Genomic DNA, 20079 nt, shown 5'->3' with positions numbered 1-20079 from the left:
GTTTATTAAAAAAATATATATATAAAGTATGAGGAGACCACAAAACTTATGATAAAAATTACATCTTTCCAAACATTGATCAACTATAGCTATTATGAAAAAAAAATTATTAAACCACTTATATGATTTTTTATAAATCAAAACTAACTTATCAGCTTATTTATAAATATAACCAAAACCAATTTTAATGGTAAATTTACATGTTGAAACTAATCTGTATACTAAGAAAAGAAGGATTAAAAAATGGTTTAAATTTTTACATGAACAAAACTACTTTGGGAAATATATTTAATATATTTAAAGTTTTACATGAGCACATTTTACCCTATATTTTTTCACACCCATATACAATTTCACATTATATTTATTCAACACTATTTATTATTATTATTATTATTATTATTATTATTATTATGATTATATTTTTTAATGCTTATAATAAGTTGTCGTTAGCTGTCTACCATATCTATCTTCCCCCTTGTGATCGATGATTTTTCTAATCAAATCCCCAATTATAATTTTTCCTGATTAGAAACATTAAAATAAAATTATAATTCAATTTTTAATCTCTTATTATTTTTGAATCATAAGAACTTTTAATTTTAATTCAATTATTCAATTATGACAAACTAAAGTTAGAACTCATATTCCAAGCACTAAATGTATCCTAACTGAATTGTTATATATACTCCCGTTTAATTGTTTACCCGTAATGTAGCCTTAAATCTATATTAGTGAACTTGGGATGCATTTAAATTACAAATATTTTAATAAGTGTCTCATTAAATAAGTAAAATTTATGTACGCATTTATTTATAAAATTTGAATAATTAAAAATAGAGTTTAATATTTTTATATTATGTTATAAAGTATTTTATCAGTTATTTAATAATTTACCAAAACAAAAACAATTTACGGATACAATGAGAGAGAAACATTCCCTAATATTTCTAAGAAAATAACATTAATAATATATAAACTCTATTTCATAATATCAGTATTATTAAAATGTGTGTAAATATTTTTTAACATTTAAATAATTTATTTTTGTTTTCATTATCTTTATTTTGAAATATATTAAGAATAAAATAGGAATATAACAATCCTTCCATATATTATGTTGCAGATATTAGGTTACATGATGAGAATGTTCAGGTTTTTTTAATATAAACTTGAAAATTAATGTTTCTATAGTTCACAATTTAAAAGATAGTTTGTCTTCTTTTGCGATAGTTGTTTAAGATTTTTCTTCATCCTTAATTTATTTATTTTTTCCAATTTCAATATAATTTTAAGTAAGTTATCAAATGATAACTCTTTTCAGTTTTCCTATTTTTTTAATATCCTATTACATTTTTCTTTCCATATAGGCTTAAAAATATATATTATGTAAAAATTTAAAAAATAATAAATAAAAAGAAAAAAATCATTCTGTTAAACAACCGATATATAAAAAGTAACGGAGAAGTAGCATTCACATTAAAAAAGGTTTCTGATAGTGTCTTTTATTGAATGTTAATGTAGTAACACATTAATTATTCAAATAAAAGTTTTAGGTGTGTTCTTAAGCAGGTGATTATTTGAGGGAGATAGTTGATTTGGGTTGATTAGAAGGTGATATTTATGTTTTTTTTTTTATGGATTTGGGAGTGATAGTGGAGTTGATTTAAGAGTAATTTTTGTGAAAGTTTGTGAAAAATTTAACTGATCCGACTAAAAAAAATTAAATTTAATAAATGAAAATGTAGAATGACCTAATTGTCCTTAGTGTTAAAAAATATAATTAAATAATATTTAGATAAATTGTAATTAGTTTTTCATATATTAGTATCATAAATAAAAATATTATAAATATTTATGAATTGAAAAAAAATATTAAAATAAATTTGATTTAGAAAATTTAATATTTAATTTAAAAAAAATAAACATTGGATACAAATGTAGTGTGGAATCGGATACAAGTAATGTGTATCTGGATACTGAATCATTTGTAATCGGATACAAGTGTGGTAAGTGGAAAGTTGGAACCAGATACAAATGTGTGTATCAGGAATCTCGTTCGCAGACCTCGAGTCCATGCCTATGAGTGCAACAACGACCTGATTTTTTCCACATATAATAACATAGATAATAAGGATAGTGTGGTAATTTGCCATATTTATCTCGCAAATCTCTTCGAAAAAGAGAGATCGACTCTATGCAGCAATCTCGCAATTAATCACCTTTTCGTCGCTTCTTTTCCCCAAAAAAGAACAATTGTTTCTTTCCCTATTCATCTACTATAGTATTTCTTCGTATGAGAACAAACCCTTAAAGCTTTTTGGTTTCCAATACCAAATACAAATTAGTCATTTCTAAGATTTACATTTTCTAAAATTCATAATTCCAATGATATAATTATGAGATATGAGCAAAATTTCTTTTACCGAATACCCTTTCACAAATAGAATTTTTCATATTTCGTTAAACAATTTTTGTACAAATATTTTGTGGAATATTTCTAAATTCATAAAAGAATTGGGATAAAGCTTATTTATTATGAATTTAAAAGGAAAAAAAAAAACTATAATAGTACTGTTACATCATAATGTTTATGTGATAAATATTAACCTAAATAGATTATATTTCGTAGATATAAAAAGCTGTTGCATCATCTAGTTTCAAGTTAGTTAAGTAGGGTAAGTAGGAGTGAAGCTTTTACTACTAGGGCTTGAGAAACCCAATCTCCACCTATACATTTTTTTTATCACAAAATCAGAAGCAATTGGAACCATTGATTATTTCATTTAATTTCTTGGATTAATCAAATAATCACGAATCTCTAAACCCTAAAAATAAAGGCCCTACCTTTAGGGTTTGCTTTGCACCCACAGATTGAAGATATTCTGAAACCATTCTAATTGGTCCCCAAGCCCCAAAGAACAAAATTTTCATAAATTAAATGCAAATAGGATTTGGTAGAAAAGATTTGCCCATTTGATTGACCAGGCACACCGTTCATTCATTTCCCTGTTGTTAGTAAACTATTATGCTACAAAAAGCTTGGTGGGTCTCAATTCATGAAAGTCTTGAATCGATCTTCATATATTCTAGCTTTGGTACCATCATGCCATTCCCTTTTTAAATGTAGATCAATCCTTAAGTAAAATTTTAGAGTTTAAAGACATGAAATATACCCAAGAGGTTATGTTTTGACACTGGCCGTTTAAGAACGTGGAAAGCTTAAAACATATATCACAATTTTATTTAAAATAATTTTTTTGAAACTTTTTTGGAGTACTAAAAAATGTTTTTGAGATATATTTTCGAACACCCGATAAGTTTCACTTCGTTTAGAAGTGCAAGTCAAACTCAGTTTAAATATTTATTCCTTCTTTCATCCTTCGAGACGTTTTTTAAAACAAAACCATGATAAAGATCCACAATCTAAAACTAACAATATCTCAAAAATGTGATCGTTGTTCGTAATATTGCTGCCGGACCGACTTGGGTCCATCGAAACAAAACATTTTCTTCTGAAGCCTGAAACAAAAACTTTACTTGTTTGGTCCTTAAGCCGAAGCATGTTTTGAGGCAAACATAAATCATAATTGCATGGATTATTTATGAATTTCCTCGAACTTCACTTGTTGAAAACAAGAATATGGTCCCAAGATTTTGGTAGTTGGAGAGATTAGGCATGTGGGTATGAATTCCATATGTAGCAGATTGAATTCACTAATTATTGAGTTAGACAACTCAACATTCACCTAACATGCTGCAAGAATAAAAAAGAGCAACGCAACATTAACAAATTTCAATCTCCATGCTGTCGTGAAGAAAGGAGAAACAGATTATAGTTCCAGCCTAAAGCTAATCATGTCCATTTCAACTTTCAACTCATCTTTTGCTTATAAAATTTGAAAGCCAAAACCTACTTGGATTACAAATATGATTAGGGTAGCTTGCAGGTTAATTAACTTAAAAAAGAAGTGTTATCAACTTATGATCATGCTTTAAAATCTTAAATATGCTTATCAAAAGAGGGGATGCATTTCAATTTTAGAGGGCATTAGGATTAAGCATAGTTTAGCAAAAACTTGGGCTTTTCACGTATGATGGATCCCAAAGTGTAGCTCAATATGGACCAGGATCTTCTCTATCTTAAGTAAAATATGTGCTCAATGTATGTGTATGGGATTTAGAAGAAAAAAAATAGATATTGAAACTTAGGTTATTGTTGACGCATTTATCTTTGAGTTAGTCAATAAATAATGAATAATAATAGACTAATACCGCTAGTGGGATGTGTTTATAAGATAATATTTAAAGCACTCTCTAAAAGATTGAAAAGAGTATTGACCAAGCACAATTTACATTTTTGGAAGGTAGAGGGCTACTTGAGAGTGTATAGGTAGCCAATGAAACTTTAGAGGAAATAAGACCAAAGAAGAAAAGATGCATAGTTTTCATGGTTGATTATGAAAGCATACAATTTAATAAATTTAATAAGGTGAGGTTTTTTTGTATTATATGATGGATAAATTAGGTTTTAATTCAAAATGGATTAGTGAGTGAAGATTTGTCTAGAATTATTATCTATCTCGATACTAGATAATGAAATTTCAATTAAAGAATTTAAATCAGAAAAAGGTCTTAGATAAGGCAATCTACTTGCACAACTTCTATTTTTAATTGTAGCCAAAGGGTTAGGACGAATTATGTGACAAGCTATCAGAAAAATGATGCTAGAAGGAGTAAAGACGAGTAGTATACATATGTTATAATTTGCAGATGACATGTTATTTTTATGTGGACAGAAAACAAAGAATATTATGGTCTTAAAATACATCTTTAAGAGGTTTTGAACTTGCTTATGTTCTTAAGGTGAACCTTTTCAAGAGCAAAATTGAAGGGGTGGGGGTAGAGAAGAATACAATTGAAAGATATTTTGAAATACTAATTGTAACATTATGAGTTTTCCATTTAGATATTTAAATATGTCAGTAGTGGAAAAACCATAGAAAACACTCTTTTAGGAAGAATGTACAACAAAATAAAAAGATGGAATGGGAACATTTATCATTTGTAGGAATAACATGTTTGGTAAAATTTATAATAACAAGACTAGCACTATTTTACTTGTCATTCTTCAAAATGTCAATGTGTGTGGGGAAAGAAATCAAGAAAATCCACTATCTAATAGGGCCTTATTAGGAAAATGGTGGTAGAGGTTAGGAATGGAAAAAGAAGGATTATGGAAAGAGGTTTTTGAATCTAAGTATGGACAGGGAGTGTTTTAACGAGCATCATTCATAATAACAATTGATCATGGTGGTGGAGAAACATAATGAAATAAAATGGGAAAGAAGAACAAGGGAGTTGGTTTGTGGATAGTGTATCATGGAGAGGTAGGAAGCGTAAGATCAAATTTTGAAAGGACAAGTGGTTAGGTAATGCACTTCTCATGGAGATTTATCCAAGGCTATATGCCAATTCAAACAACAAAAAGGAACAAAATTTCAGAAATGGGAAGATAGAATAATAATTTATGAGATTAAAGGTTGGAATTCATAAGGACGTGATTTTAATGGGAGATCCCTACTATACAAAATTTGATGGAAAATATCAAAAGAATAAAATTAAAAAAAGGGTTAAATATGTTTTTGGTCCCTTAACTTTTAGTGAAAATTGGAATTAGTCCCTCCTCAAGACTTTAGACCAATTTAGTCCCCCATCTTTAATAAATGGGTGAATTTAGTCCTTTTAACCAAATTTTGTTAAGTTTATTTGATGTTTTAAACACGTTTCTAAGTAAACATTGAAGCGAAAATGAGTTAAACGATGTAAATAACTCAAATACTATCATGAAATGCATTTAAAACGTCAAATAAACTTAAAAAAATTTGGTTAAAAGGACTAAATACATGCATTTCCAAAGTTGAGGGACTAAATTAGGCTAAAGTTTCGATGATGGACTATTTCCAATTTTCACTAAAAGTTAAAGACCAAAAACATATTTAACCAAAAAAAAGGTCATGTTCTTATTGAGATGAATTGCATTTTGATAATCACAATACAAAATATATTTTTCTTGTGATGATTATAATTTGGAAAAAGTTATGAATCTACAAGAGCTCCTTAGCAACTTCTCTTATAACAATATATTCTACCTCTGTAGAAAATAGAGCAACGCATTTTTATAGTCTTGATTGTCATAGCATTGCTCTTCTTACAAAAGTCATCATATCATCACTAGTAGATTACCTATAATCCATATCACCAACATATTTTGCCTTTGCATAACCATTTAACACATGGTTACTACTTCCAAAGCATAAACAAATTCTATAAATATTTTTAGGATTAGCAAGGAAATGACTGACAACATGAGTCTAGTCTTATACAAATCTTAACATACATCAAACTACCAACTTCATATATACGAAATCTTCTACATTTTTTTCTTTCACTTGTAGTAGAACACCATCACTTTAAGATAAACTTGAAGTGGCATGTAAGTAAATACTAACAAACTTATAATTGTTTATATTAAATATTTCTACTACCTTTTCAATAGATTTATGCTAAGATAGCCACAACATTCAATTTTTTTTTTTTTGTCATGGACAATTCTCATATAATAAAAATTATATATTAAAATTAAATTATCCATAAATTAATTTATAAAATTCTCTCATATAACTTATTTATTTATTAACTTAGCACAAGCTAAATTTAACTTTAGTTTCTAAAGAAGTTTATTTAATTTTTCTTCAATATATTCTTATGCTAAAATGTGTTAAAATAGGACATTGGAGTTAGGTTAGAATAAATTTTCTTCATAAAGACTCCTCCTAAAAAAATAGAAAATAAAATTAAAATATTTTTTTTATAAGTTAAAATCAATTTATATATAAACTAATTTATAAAGATATTTTTTTATAATTTTTCTAAATTTTACTTTGACTTTAACATAAGTTCATTTTAATTTATAGATAATTGTTTTCTTGAAATATTTATATAAAAAAAATCCGAAAATACATCCATCTTTTAATTTCAATACATCAAGTACGTGTATATTATACATATTTTTTCAGTAAATAATCTTTATTATTTCAGATTATTTTAATTAAGGTTAAGTTATCCAATCTAATTATAGAAGCTAAATCATTAGAGAATGGTTTGGGTTTGTGAACCACCCACACAATCTGTAAACCTTATGATATACAAAAGCCTTAAAAAATTTAATTTGTTTAAATTATACAAATAAGATATGTAAGTTAAGTAAAAATAGTTTTTAGAAAACATATATGAAATGTAAGAACTTTTATGTTCAATGATTGTTAATTGATTATGCACCACTTATTTATTTAATATAAAGTTATTGATTAAAGAAACATTATTTAGAAAATATATTTTAGGTGGTTTAAGATATACGTTATAAAATAAACAAAAATGTATATGACAATATAGATAGATTTTTAAAACGAGTGAAATTTAAAAATTTTAAAACCGTATTTCTAAGTTTTCTTTAAAAGAGATAAACTCACAAATGAATGAGTTTTACAAATTACATATGTTTCAAATTCTGGCCTTCACAGTCAAACGGATTTACATGCGTTCCTCTGTTAATTAAGCCATTATTTCAATATCTATTCTTTTAAATATATATATATATATATATATATATATATATATATATATATAATGTGAATTTTTCTTTTCGGTGTCTATTTTTTATCCTAGTACTGTTTTATTCAAATTTAATTAATATTTTAAATTTAACTATTTTTAAAAATAAATAAACAAAAATCATCTACTAAATAAATACAAATTATTTATAAAATAAATAAAACTTATCTATAATTAAATTATGAAAATTATTTATATTTATTTTTATAATTATAATTTTATTATCATAAAATAGTGGCATGTATATTCATTGTATTTATTTATATTATAGTTTTGGAACCGGAATTCATTTACTCTAAAGTCGACTGGATTTACTTATTCTTCATCTTATCCTTTTATCTTATTTTAAATGTACTTTCTATATCAAAAAAAAATTATTAATGAAGAAAAAGGAAAAAAATGTACAAAGATGTTAATAATTTCTTTATAAAAAAGTAAATATATTTATTATTTAATTAATTTAAACATTTTATTTAAAATAAAATGGATAGATAAGATTAACAGAAATTCATTCCACTAATCCTTCATTATTTTTGTGTGGATTTCAGAAAAATAAATATTTATCATTTTTAAATATTAAAGTAACCGTCAATATTTTAAATATTATCTTTGTTTATTGATATCATAAAACACATTTATTATGTATATGTTTTTTGTTTTAATGAATTCAATTACTCCAGTTGATATATGTGGGTTTGTGGATTTGCACTCTCATGTAATTAGTTTGAAGATCAAAGGGTCACATTGGAGAAGAAGTTTAAAGGAAATGGTCTGAAGGGAGAGAAAGAGGTGTATTTAGAGAAGAAAAAAAACTCATCTTATGTTCTATTGGAACCGCAACATCACTGAAATCATTGCCCAGCTTCTTCTTTCTTTTTTTTTCTTTTTTGCAACTCAAACCAAGTCTAAAAACCCATGTATTATTATTTTCCACATTTCCTTCAATAACCGGTCTTATTCCCCTTACTTAAAACAGAATCCTCAAAATCAAGTACTATCTAAACCGGTCTACATAAATTACCTACAAACATTTAGGCTGTATTCTTTGGGAAGAATGATTTGAAGAAGAGGGAAAGAATTAATTTGGATGAATTTGAGAGTGAAATTTGTGACATTCCATTTAATAGATAAATTCTAATAAATAAAACATCACAAATTATAATATAAAGTAGAACACACGACATAAGTATAGAAGAATCAATCATTATAGTCTTGCCAAGGATTGTTCACAGAGCAAAGATCAAGGACAGATCAAGGACACAAAACAATGTCATAAGCGTGGTTCATAAAACAAAATAGTCTTGCCAAAGATTGTTCACAGAGCAAAGAATTTAAAATAAAATTGTTCTTCGAAAGAGACTCATAATGAGCAAGATCTATCATCACCTAACTAAACAGCAACATCTCCATCACCATGGTGATCACTAGGGGTTTCCAGATCTGCTCACACCAACATTTGGTGATCATTGCAAAAAAGAAAATCAAACAAGAAACAAACACAGAGAGAAAGAAAGGGTACGCTAGTGAAAATGATTTTAACATATATGTGAGCAAGAAAATTATTAAACACAAGTAACATGTGATAGCAACCATGATAGACCCTCTAACTCAATTATCTGGATACATGTAATGAGATCGGATTCAGGTTGCTTGCACTTGTGGTGGCCTCTACTGCTCTGCAGAGCTATTGCCAATGAGTTTCACCCTACCACGTACAATGTTAGTCCATGATCATCTAAGGCGATTATCTTGCCAGAGACTATGACCTCTCACTACTCTCACCACCTGAACCAATTTACTCTATGTGAGTCTGACTGATTCGTTAGAGTGTCATAATGCAACTTTACTTGAATCCTTATTTCATTACATACACTACAATAACACCACCATAAAGCCCCTCCAAGAGACTCATGGAATTACGTCAAGCACATACCATATACATATTTTCATGCATCCATTATCATTTCATACCAAGCACAACAATTTCAGTCTCATTACATCACAAAAAGCATACATGGCACCATTCTTTGTGCTTTAAAAAGTAAATCAATCAATCATGGAACAAATTCAACAATTACAGTTTTCCTGCACGAGTCTAGCTCAAGCTAGAGGTCCTCGCTCAAGCGAAAGGGATTCTCTTGCTCTAGTGAACCCTTCTCGCCTAGGCGAGAGCTCGAGCAATGGCACTATGAGGTTTCTGCAAGTTCTCACTTAAGTGAGACCTTCTCGTTAGGGTGAGATTACTCTCGCTCAAAAGTTGAGATTCCTCGCCTGAGCGACCACTCGAGCAGAAACAAGGGTGAGTTTCTGCTATTCTCGCTTAGGTGAGAGTCACTCGCTTGGGCGAAAATAGCAGATTCCTCCCTTGCTCACGCATGCATTATCATTTCCACACAATCACAACAATAAATAGACATTATAAACATGATTCATAACCCAAAAACATGCAATATTCTTTTAAAAAAGAAAACGTTGAACCCTAGCTTCCCTTACCTTGACAGGTGCTAACCCAAGCAAAACCAAGACCAACCAGAGGAGCAATACCGCATGTCTACAGCTTAAGGAGCTGGAAAACAAGAACACGGAAGACACAGTCAATTACTTGACCATAAACCGCATTAGGCCAGAACTTTGGAACTAAAAAGAAAAGGAACAAAAAAGGGTTTGAGTTCGACTTACACGGAGGGACAAATTGTTCAGTTAGCTAGGAGGAGGGTTTTGCAAGGTTATTAGCACAACTTCTGCTTCAAAGGAGAGGAAAGAGTTGGAATTGTTTTGGATGCATGAGAAAAATAGTAAAGTGCTGAGTGGAAAAGCTGAAGGGATTTCCCGAAGTGGAAACAAATGGGTTGGCCTACAGCCTTTTACCAATTTGGGCCCAAAACTTAAAAATGCAAAAAGTGTGCTTCACAAAGTTAATTAGATAGTAAATTTTGTGAAAATTGATAAAAGATTTGACTGATGTGATTAATAAAAAATAAAATTTAATAGATGAAAAAGTAAAATTATCAAATTGTTCTTAGTGTTAAAAATACTATAAAATGATATTTAGATAAGTTGTAATTAACTTTGATTTTTTTTATGATGAATAAATTATTAATAATATTTATTAATTGAAAAAATATTATAATGTTTTTTATTAGAAAAATTAAATATTTTAATTTTCAATATTAAACAAAAAAATAAACATTTTTAATCACACCATTAATAGAAAGTCAACTCAAAATATCACATAATATCTAAAGAAGTACACATGAGAACATATGAGGGTGCAATGTTGTTGTATTTTGTAATAAAATAATTAGGGTATATTGGTAAAATGGTTATAAACACCCTCAAATGTCATCTTGAAAAAAGGATGACATATGGAGAGAGATCTCCCAAATCATTACCTTCCCTTGCTTTTCATTTAGTAAAAAGAAACACGAAAAATCTCTTAAAAGCAGTGTTTCCTATCACCCTTGAATAGTAATTTCTTGCAAGAGAACACGGTCTAATACTTGGATTCCTAAAAATATTTTCGGGTGAGTCTCTTCTACATTTGTACACTTTTCATTGGGCGAAAATATTTCCAACCACGAGTAACTCAATAATGACTTTCTTATAGTGTCGTTTTATCACAAGTTCACAATAATGAGACACACTTGTCTAAAATCCTTGTCAGAAAGACTTTTGATACAAGCAATCACATATAGGATTCTTCACCCATATTGTAATCGTTTGAATTGGTCACCAAAACAAATCATTGACTTTAATACTATTAATGAATATTTCCAAGAGTAATATCATACTATTGAAACTTAAGTCCAACTTTCACAAAAAAATTGACATTACCTTCAAACCAAAAACCTTAAGGGTGTGTTTATTTTTGAATATGGATTCACTTGGATGCGGGACCTCTTTCCCTACAACCGTGAAAATTCATGCTTCCATTTAGGTGTAAATCGTAAGAAACAAGCACACGCCACATGCTCTTTCGTGGATGGGGATTCCTCCATTTTCCATTATTCTCTCTTATGCATGATTTGAGGGGATATAAAAAAGATTACATTTTTGCCCTCAATTTAATTATGATAATAATGTAAAATATGACTTTTAAAATTATGTTTAAGAAAATAATTAATACCTAAAATTTCAAAATAGTTATAAAAAAGTTTAAAAAGTAATTATTAATTTTAATTTTTTTATTAAAATTTTTTATAAATATTTTTATTAGAATATATTATTTTAATTTATTAATTTTAATATTTTTTCTAAAATAAATCTAACTCATATAATTATAATTTTAAATTATTTTTAAAATCAAGGACAATTTGGTAATCTTGTTTTTCTTTCCATCAACTTAATTTTTAATTTATCTCATTCATCAAATTACTCACAAACTTTCTTTCACAAACTTTACTCATAAATCCACTCATTTTTAGAGACCTAATTATAGTGACTAACATTTTTTTCTCACTAAAATTAATTGTTAATAAAATATTTTCTTATAATGAGCATATAAAATATGTTTTAAAACAAATGAGAACAAAAAACAATGAATATTGATGTGAAATTGAAAAAGGGATTCAGTGTGTGTTTGATTGCACGTCCTTTTGACATATAATTGGTTTATCAACATAAAATCTATAATTGTTTGATTTTAAAATCAATTTAAAACTAAAATATTCATGTCCACATAAAAGCAAATAGTATTAGCTTACGCGTCCATGAAATCGATTCAATTAAAATCGATTCTTTCAGCGCATGTCAATGGCAGATGTAAATTTTTTGTTTTTTTTAAATTAATATATTTATATATTTAAAAATTTTAATTTTTTTATTTTTTTTAAATTATAATGTAGTTTATACATTAAAAATTAAATTAGATATATTTTTATTCTTTTTGTAACACAACATTTAATATTAATAAATAATAAAACAAGAATACACATATTTATTAAGATATTTTTTATTTTCATTGTGTTTTGAATTTATCACATATTGTACTAATCCACCACTATCACATGTTTTTCTTTTTGTTTACGAAGAAATAAGAAAGTTAGACACAAATTCATTACTTTTACTCTCATATTTCATATGTTTTCTTCTATTATTAAAAAAGAAATAACTCTCTTTTGTCTCACTTGATAATGAAATATTAGTTTAATAATTACTATTATCTTTTTAATCTCATGAGTCTTAGTATGTGTACATTCACTTTTTATTAATATAAAGGAAAAAAAATAATCTGATGTGTTTTTTCATAACCAATTTTTAATTGTTGCTCAATTATCATAAAGTTTTCTTTTCGTAATTACGTTTTTGAATATTTGATTTGATTATGATAAATTGTTTTTTAATCTTAAATTTAAAAAAAAATAGATATATTGATAAAAAATAAAATAATAGATTTATTTTTTAAAGAAACAGATTTAACTTCTTTACACACATACTAGGGACAAGATACTAATAATTTAATTGTTCAATTAGATGAGCCTTTTTTTAAGGTTCAAAAAATAATTACAAGTGAGGAGTCTCGTATTTATAATATATGATTTCTTTTGTAGATACAATTTTTTTAGATACAGATATACTAAATTATGTATTAATTTTATAGTATTAATGACAATAATTAAATATATAAATTTTGTACATATTATTTTGGCTCTCCTACATTAGTTGTCAAGATCTGCCACTGGTCCAAACACACCGTCAATGTATCTCTATAGGTTAGTTTTTAAATATTTCATAAAAAATATTTTAATTGTGATGGATTTGTTTTTTTTAATTATATTTTACCCTTATTTTAAAATATGTTAGTTTTAATTTCATACGAAATATTTTAGTGATTCATGAATGCTAAAAAGTGTATCGATAAGTAATATATATTTAAAGAAAAAAATATAGATTTGTAAGTTATGTAATATGATAATCAGATAGAAATAACAAAAAAATATATAATTGGAATCATAAATTTTAGCTGGCAAGCAAAAGCAATAAAATATTAAATCTAAAAATTAAAAAAAAAACAAATATGACAGCTGTGGGATTTGAACCCACGCCCTTTCGGACCAGAGCCTAAATCTGGCGCCTTAGACCACTCGGCCAAACTGTCTTTGAGTATTAGTGATTGGGATTATAAATTTGACATTAAACATGAAAAAAAAAATTTGAACCCACACCTGCCCTTTCGAACCAATGCCTAAAAATAACGCCTTAAACCACTCAACCAAACTGTCCCTTAATACTCAAATGCCACTTAAAATTAAAATAATAAATTTTCGCTGAAACGCAATTAAACAAAATTTAGAAAAAATTGAAGGTGTCCCTCAGTTTGTTTCTACTAATTTATTCTAGTAAAGCATACATATATAGGTAAATATTGTGTTTCTTTCGGCTTATTTGAGATCATTTGTAAGGACAAATTTAAAGGAGTGTGGAGAAAGTATTCTTTATAATAAAAAAATTTGAGCGGAAAGTTTTATAGGTTCTTATAGAATTACTATTTTATTATCATACTTTTTATTGTTTTGATCTTTTTATTGTATAATATATTAATTTTTTAAAGTGGAAAACTATTTTTTTTGTTAAAAATGCATGTTTTTATTTATTAAATATTATGATATTTTTGTATAGTAAAAAGAATTACAAATCTATATTATTTAAAATAATATTTTTAAATTTGTTACGTAATTACAGGAAAATATTTAATTTAATTTCGTTGTTAAATCCATTATAGGAAAAATTTTAATTTTTTTACGTCATTAACTAAAATAATATATTATAAAAGGTTGTAATTAATTAGATTATAATTTTAAATTTTTTTAGGCCATTAGAGAAAAATGATATTTATCATAAAAAATTGTAATTGATTAGTACTTTATTTTGAAATATAAATTATTCAATTTTAATTAATTAAAAGTTAAATTATTAGATTAAATTAATAAACATCTTATTTAGAATAAAGTTTTGATAGAATACAAAAAAATTATATTAATCGCGATTGAATAAAATTAAACACTTTTTATTAAATTATTATAAATTTGAAATTTATAAATTGTATTAGATAATTATGATAGAAGTAAATAAAATTAATATAAAATTTAGAAATTATTGGGATTTAAGTTTGAAAATTATGGTAGATATTTAATATTTCTTGTTTTGTTTATGTCAATTTATTTCTGATCAGATTTCTGAAAACACAGTTGTCCTCCTGTATGTATTGGTGGTGGTAGAGGTTGATTGTTAAATATTTAGAAATTATTGTGATTTAAGTTTGAAAATTGTGGTAAAAATTTCATATTTCTTGTTTTGTTTGTGTCAATTTATTTTTGACCAGATTTCTGAAAACACAGTTGTCTTCCTCCATTTGGTGGTGGTAGAGGTTAACTGTTAAATATTTATAAATTATTGGGATTTAAGTTTGAAAATTATGGTAAATATTTAATATTTCTTGTTTTGTTTATATCAATTTATTTCTGACCATATTTCTGAAAACACAGTTATCCTCCCCTCCTGCATGCATTGGTGGTGGTAGAGGTTAACTATTAAATATTAATAAATTATTGGGATTTAAGTTTGAAAATTGTGGTAAATATTTCATATTTTTGTTTTGTTTATGTATATTTATTTTTGACCAGATTTCTGAAAGCACACTTGTCCTCCTGCATGCATTGGTGGTGGTAGAGGTTGATTGTTAAATATTTAGAAATTATTGGAATTTAAGTTTGAAAATTGTGGTAAATATTTCATATTTCTTTTTTGTTTATGCCAATTTATTTCTGACCAGATTTATGAAAACACAATTGTCATCCTGCAGGCATTGGTGGTGGTAGAGGTTAATTGTTAAATATTTATAAATTATTGGGATTTAAATTTGAAAATTATGGTAAATATTTAATATTTTTTGTTTTATTTATGTCAATTTATTTCTGACCAGATTTCTGAAAACACAGTTGTCCTCCTGCATGCATCGGTGGTGGTAGAGGTTAACTGTTAAATATTTATAAATTATTGGGATTTAAGTTTGAAAATTGTGGTAAATATTTCATATTTCTTGTTTAGTTTATGTCAATTTATTTCTGACCAGATTTCTGAAAACACAGTTGTCCTCCTGCATGCATTGGCGGTGGTAGAGGTTGATTGTTAAATATTTAGAAATTATTGGGATTTAAATTTGAAAATTATGGTAAATATTTAATATTTTTTGTTTTGTTTATGTCAATTTATTTCTGACCAGATTTCTGAAAACACAGTTGTCCTCTTGCATGCATTGGTTGTGGTAGAGGTTAACTGTTAAATATTTATAAATTATTGGGATTTAAGTTTGAAAATTGTGGTAAATATTTCATATTTCATGTTTAGTTTATGTCAATTTATTTCTGACCAGATTTGTGAAAACACAGTTGTCGTCCTGCATGCATTGGCGGTGGTAGAGGTTGATTGTTAAATATTTAGAAATTATTTGAATTTAAGTTTGAAAATTATGGTAAATATTTCATATTTCTTATTTTGTTTATGTCAATTTATTTCTGACCAGATTTCTGAAAACACAGTTGTCCTCCTGCATGCATTGGTTGTGGTATAGGTTAATTGTTAAATATTTATAAATTATTGGGATATAAGTTTGAAAATTGTGGTAAATATTTCATATTTCTTGTTTTGTTTATGTATATTTATTTTTGACCAGATTTCTGAAAACACAGTTGTCCTCCTGCATGCATTGGTGGTGGTAGAGGTTGATTGTTAAATATTTAGAAATTATTAGAATTTAAGTTTGAAAATTGTGGTAAATATTTCATATTTCTTGTTTTGTTTATGCCAATTTATTTCTGACCAGATTTATGAGAAGACAGTTGTCCTCCTGCATGCATTGGTGGTGGTAGAGGTTAACTGTTAAATATTTAGAAATTATTGGGATTTAAGTTTGAAATCTATGTTAAATATTTAATATTTGTTTTGTTTATGTCAACTTATTTCTGACCAGATTTCTGAAAACACAGTCATCCTCCTGCATGCATTGGTGGTGGTAGAGGTTAATTGTTAAATATTTATAAATTATTGGAATTTAAGTTTGAAAATTATGGTAAATATTTAATATTTCTTGTTTTGTTTATGTCAATGTATTTCTGCTCAGATTTCTGAAAACACAGTTTTCCTGCTGCATGCACTTGTGGTGGTAGAGGTTGATTGTTAGATATTTAGAAATTATTAGGATTTAAGTTTTAAAATTGTGGTAAATATTTCATATTCCTTGTTTTGTTTTTTTCAATTTATTTCTGACCAGATTTCTGAAAACACAGTTGTTCTCCTACATGCATTGGTGGTGGTAGAGGTTAACTGTTAAGTATTTATAAATTATTGGAATTTAAGTTTGAAAGTTATGGTAAATATTTCATATTTCTTGTTTTGTTTTTGTCAATTTATTTCTGACCAGATTTCTAAAAACACAGTTGTCCTCCTGCATGCATTGGTGGTGGTAGAAGTTGACTGTTAAATATTTAAAAATTATTGGGATTTAAGTTTGAAAATTATGGTAAATATTTCATATTTCTTGTTTTGTTTATGTGAATTTATTTTTGACCAGATTTCTGAGAACACAGTTGTCCTCCTGCATGCATTGGTGGTGGTAGAGGTTGACTGTTAAATATTTTGAAATTATTGGGATTTAAGTTTGAAATCTATGGTAAATATTTAATATTTCTTGTTTTGTTTATGTCAATTTATTTCTGATCAGATTTCTAAAAACACAGTTGTCCTTCTGCATGCATGGGTGGTGGTAGAGGTTGACCGTTAAATATTTAGAAATTATTGGGATTTAAGTTTGAAAATTATGGTAAATATTTCATATTTCTTGTTTTGTTTATGTCATTTATTTGTGACTAGATTTCTGAAAACAGAGTTGTCCTTCTGCACAGTGGTGGATCTTCAGCTAATACTTTGGGGGTGCTAAAATTTTGTTGAATTATTCTTCTGGTTCAGTTTTTCGTCCTAAAATGTCTTCTAATATTTTGTAGTCTCGATTAGGTGTCAATTTTTAAAAATTGATGCAATTTAATCTTTTTTGTTAAATTTCTCGAAACAGAATAAGGATTTTTCATCAAAATTAACTCTAAGATTATGTCCATTACATCAACAAAGTAAACAATCCTTATTCAAAACTTCCATTTTGATAAAAAAATTTTGGTCTAATTTAAGAAATTTAAGACAAAATTGCATCATTTTCTAAAAAATAGGACCAAATTAGAACTAAAAAAAAAAACTAGAGGACTAACTTCATATTTTTGAATGAAAATAATAACCAAAAGAGTAATTCCAAAATTTTTATAAAATCTAGTAAAAACATTATACTTACCTTTTTACGATAATAAAAAATAATAAAATTATAATCATTGCTATTATTATAATTATAAAATTAAATATAAATTATTTTTATAATATTACTATAATTAATTTTCATGTTATGATTATTTTTATTGTTATTATTATAATATAAATTAATGTTTAAAATTAATGAAATAAAAAAATGGTTAAATTAAATAAATAATCAATTAAAAAATAATAATAAAATAATTATCCTTTTTTAAAAATATTTAAAATGTACAATTAAAAAATAAATATAGAATTTTTTTTTCTGAAATATGATATAACTGTATAAAATTTTACTAGAGTATAAAATATATTAAAAATATTAAATTTAAAAAAATGTATTTAAAATAATAAAAATATAAAAAAAAATGGGGGGGGGGGGGTGGGGCATGACACCCTTTGTCAACACCAAGGTCTGCCATTGCTCCTGCATGCATTGGTGGTGTTAGAGGTTGACTGTTAAATATTTAGAAATTATTGAGATTTAAGTTTGAAAATTATGGTAAATATTTAATATTTCTTGTTTTGTTTATGTTAATTTATTTCTGACCAGATTTCTGAAAACACAGCTGTCCTCCTGCATGCATTGGTAGTGGTAGAGGTTAACTGTTAAATATTTATAAATTATTGGGATTTAAGTTTGAAAATTATGGTAGATATTTAATATTTCTTGTTTTGGTTATGTTAATTTATTTCTGACCAGATTTATGAAAACACAGTTGTCATCATGCATGCATTGGTGGTTGTAGAGGTTAGCTTTTAAATATTAAATTCTTTATTTTAAAAAGTTGAGAGGGATTGATGATGGTCTATTTATTTTAATTTATCACATTCATTATATAACTCACTGATTCTCATAAACTTTTCTCTCATTTCTTTTCAAATCTTACCATTTTTTTCTTAATTCAAACAACTCAACTTGAGTCCTCTTTTCCCTTAAATTCACTCCCTGAAACAAACGAAGGCTTAAAGTGAATAATACAAACTTCATCATTTAATTCACTCGAGTACATCACCTCTCTCAAATCGATTTCACAAGTGAACACATCCTTAATTTATGTTCTACATCGGATAAAATGAAAATTTTGAGTACCTTATAAGAAATAAAACTCATAATTATATTTAGATTTAGGTTGGGATCATTTTTTTTTATGTGAATTGAGCCAAATTTCAATGACAATATATCTTCTCCAAAAATTCAACCTCAAAATACCTATCAACATAATTACCTTCTTAGGAAACTGACCTTCAAAATATCTATCAGCTCGCATATTTGTGTAAAATTGTTTTATAAACAACATTTATATATAAAAGGTCACATAAAATTAGGTAAACTATTAAGAATACATATTTTTGAATACCATATTATTCTATTTTATTTTAAAAAAAAATCAATTGAATCCTCTAAAAATAACAATTCCTTATAATCTTGATTGAATACGATAAAAAAAAATTAAAATATTATGAAATTCGAATTAATTAAACACCTTCAGAAACTCTACATGAGACCTAATCTTTTTTTTTTCAAAAATATAATTTTACAATAGATAATAGAAATGAAAAATATAAACATAGATTATAATATTTAATTTATAAATTTCATCTTTCTATAATTTTATCTTTTAAACTCTCTTTAATATTATCGGAGGTGGAGCTTTTAAGAGGTTGGGGTGTCATGGTCCCTGTTAAATTTTGAAATTCTTTATATGATATGTATATATATTATGAATTTTTAATATTTTTAAATTATATATAATATATATCAGAAGTTGATGGAATAAAACATAATATTTAATGTTAATAAGTAATAAAACATAGTTGGGATAAGACGGAAAATATATTGGAGATGTAAATGAATTTCAGGACAAATCAAATAATAAGAAGAAATAAAAAATAGAAAGTGTGTATTTGATATGTGTCTTGTAGTTTGTTATTTTGCATATACTATTTTACGAAATCTACATTTTTGAATTCGTGTTGAGAATCCAAATGTAGTTTTAAGTTTTATATTGAATAAAGATGAAAAAATTGAATACTATATAAGGAAGAAGATTC

General features: G+C 26.3%; 1 non-coding gene across 1 annotated transcript; it reads right to left on the bottom strand.

Moving 5' to 3' along the window:
• Nucleotides 1–13691: 13691 nt before the first annotated feature.
• Nucleotides 13692–13771, bottom strand: TRNAL-UAG (transfer RNA leucine (anticodon UAG)). Its single transcript has one exon. It is a non-coding gene; the product is annotated as a tRNA-Leu (tRNA).
• Between the last annotated feature and the right edge of the window lie 6308 nt (nucleotides 13772–20079).

The sequence above is a fragment of the Vigna unguiculata genome, chromosome 7 (assembly GCF_037176805.1).
Source record: "Vigna unguiculata cultivar grain cowpea cultivar isolate G323 ecotype 2 chromosome 7, ASM3717680v1, whole genome shotgun sequence".
Taxonomy (NCBI): Eukaryota; Viridiplantae; Streptophyta; class Magnoliopsida; order Fabales; family Fabaceae; genus Vigna; species Vigna unguiculata.
The sequence above is the reverse complement of the archived record's forward strand: the minus strand, read 5'-3'. Positions and strand labels throughout refer to the sequence as shown.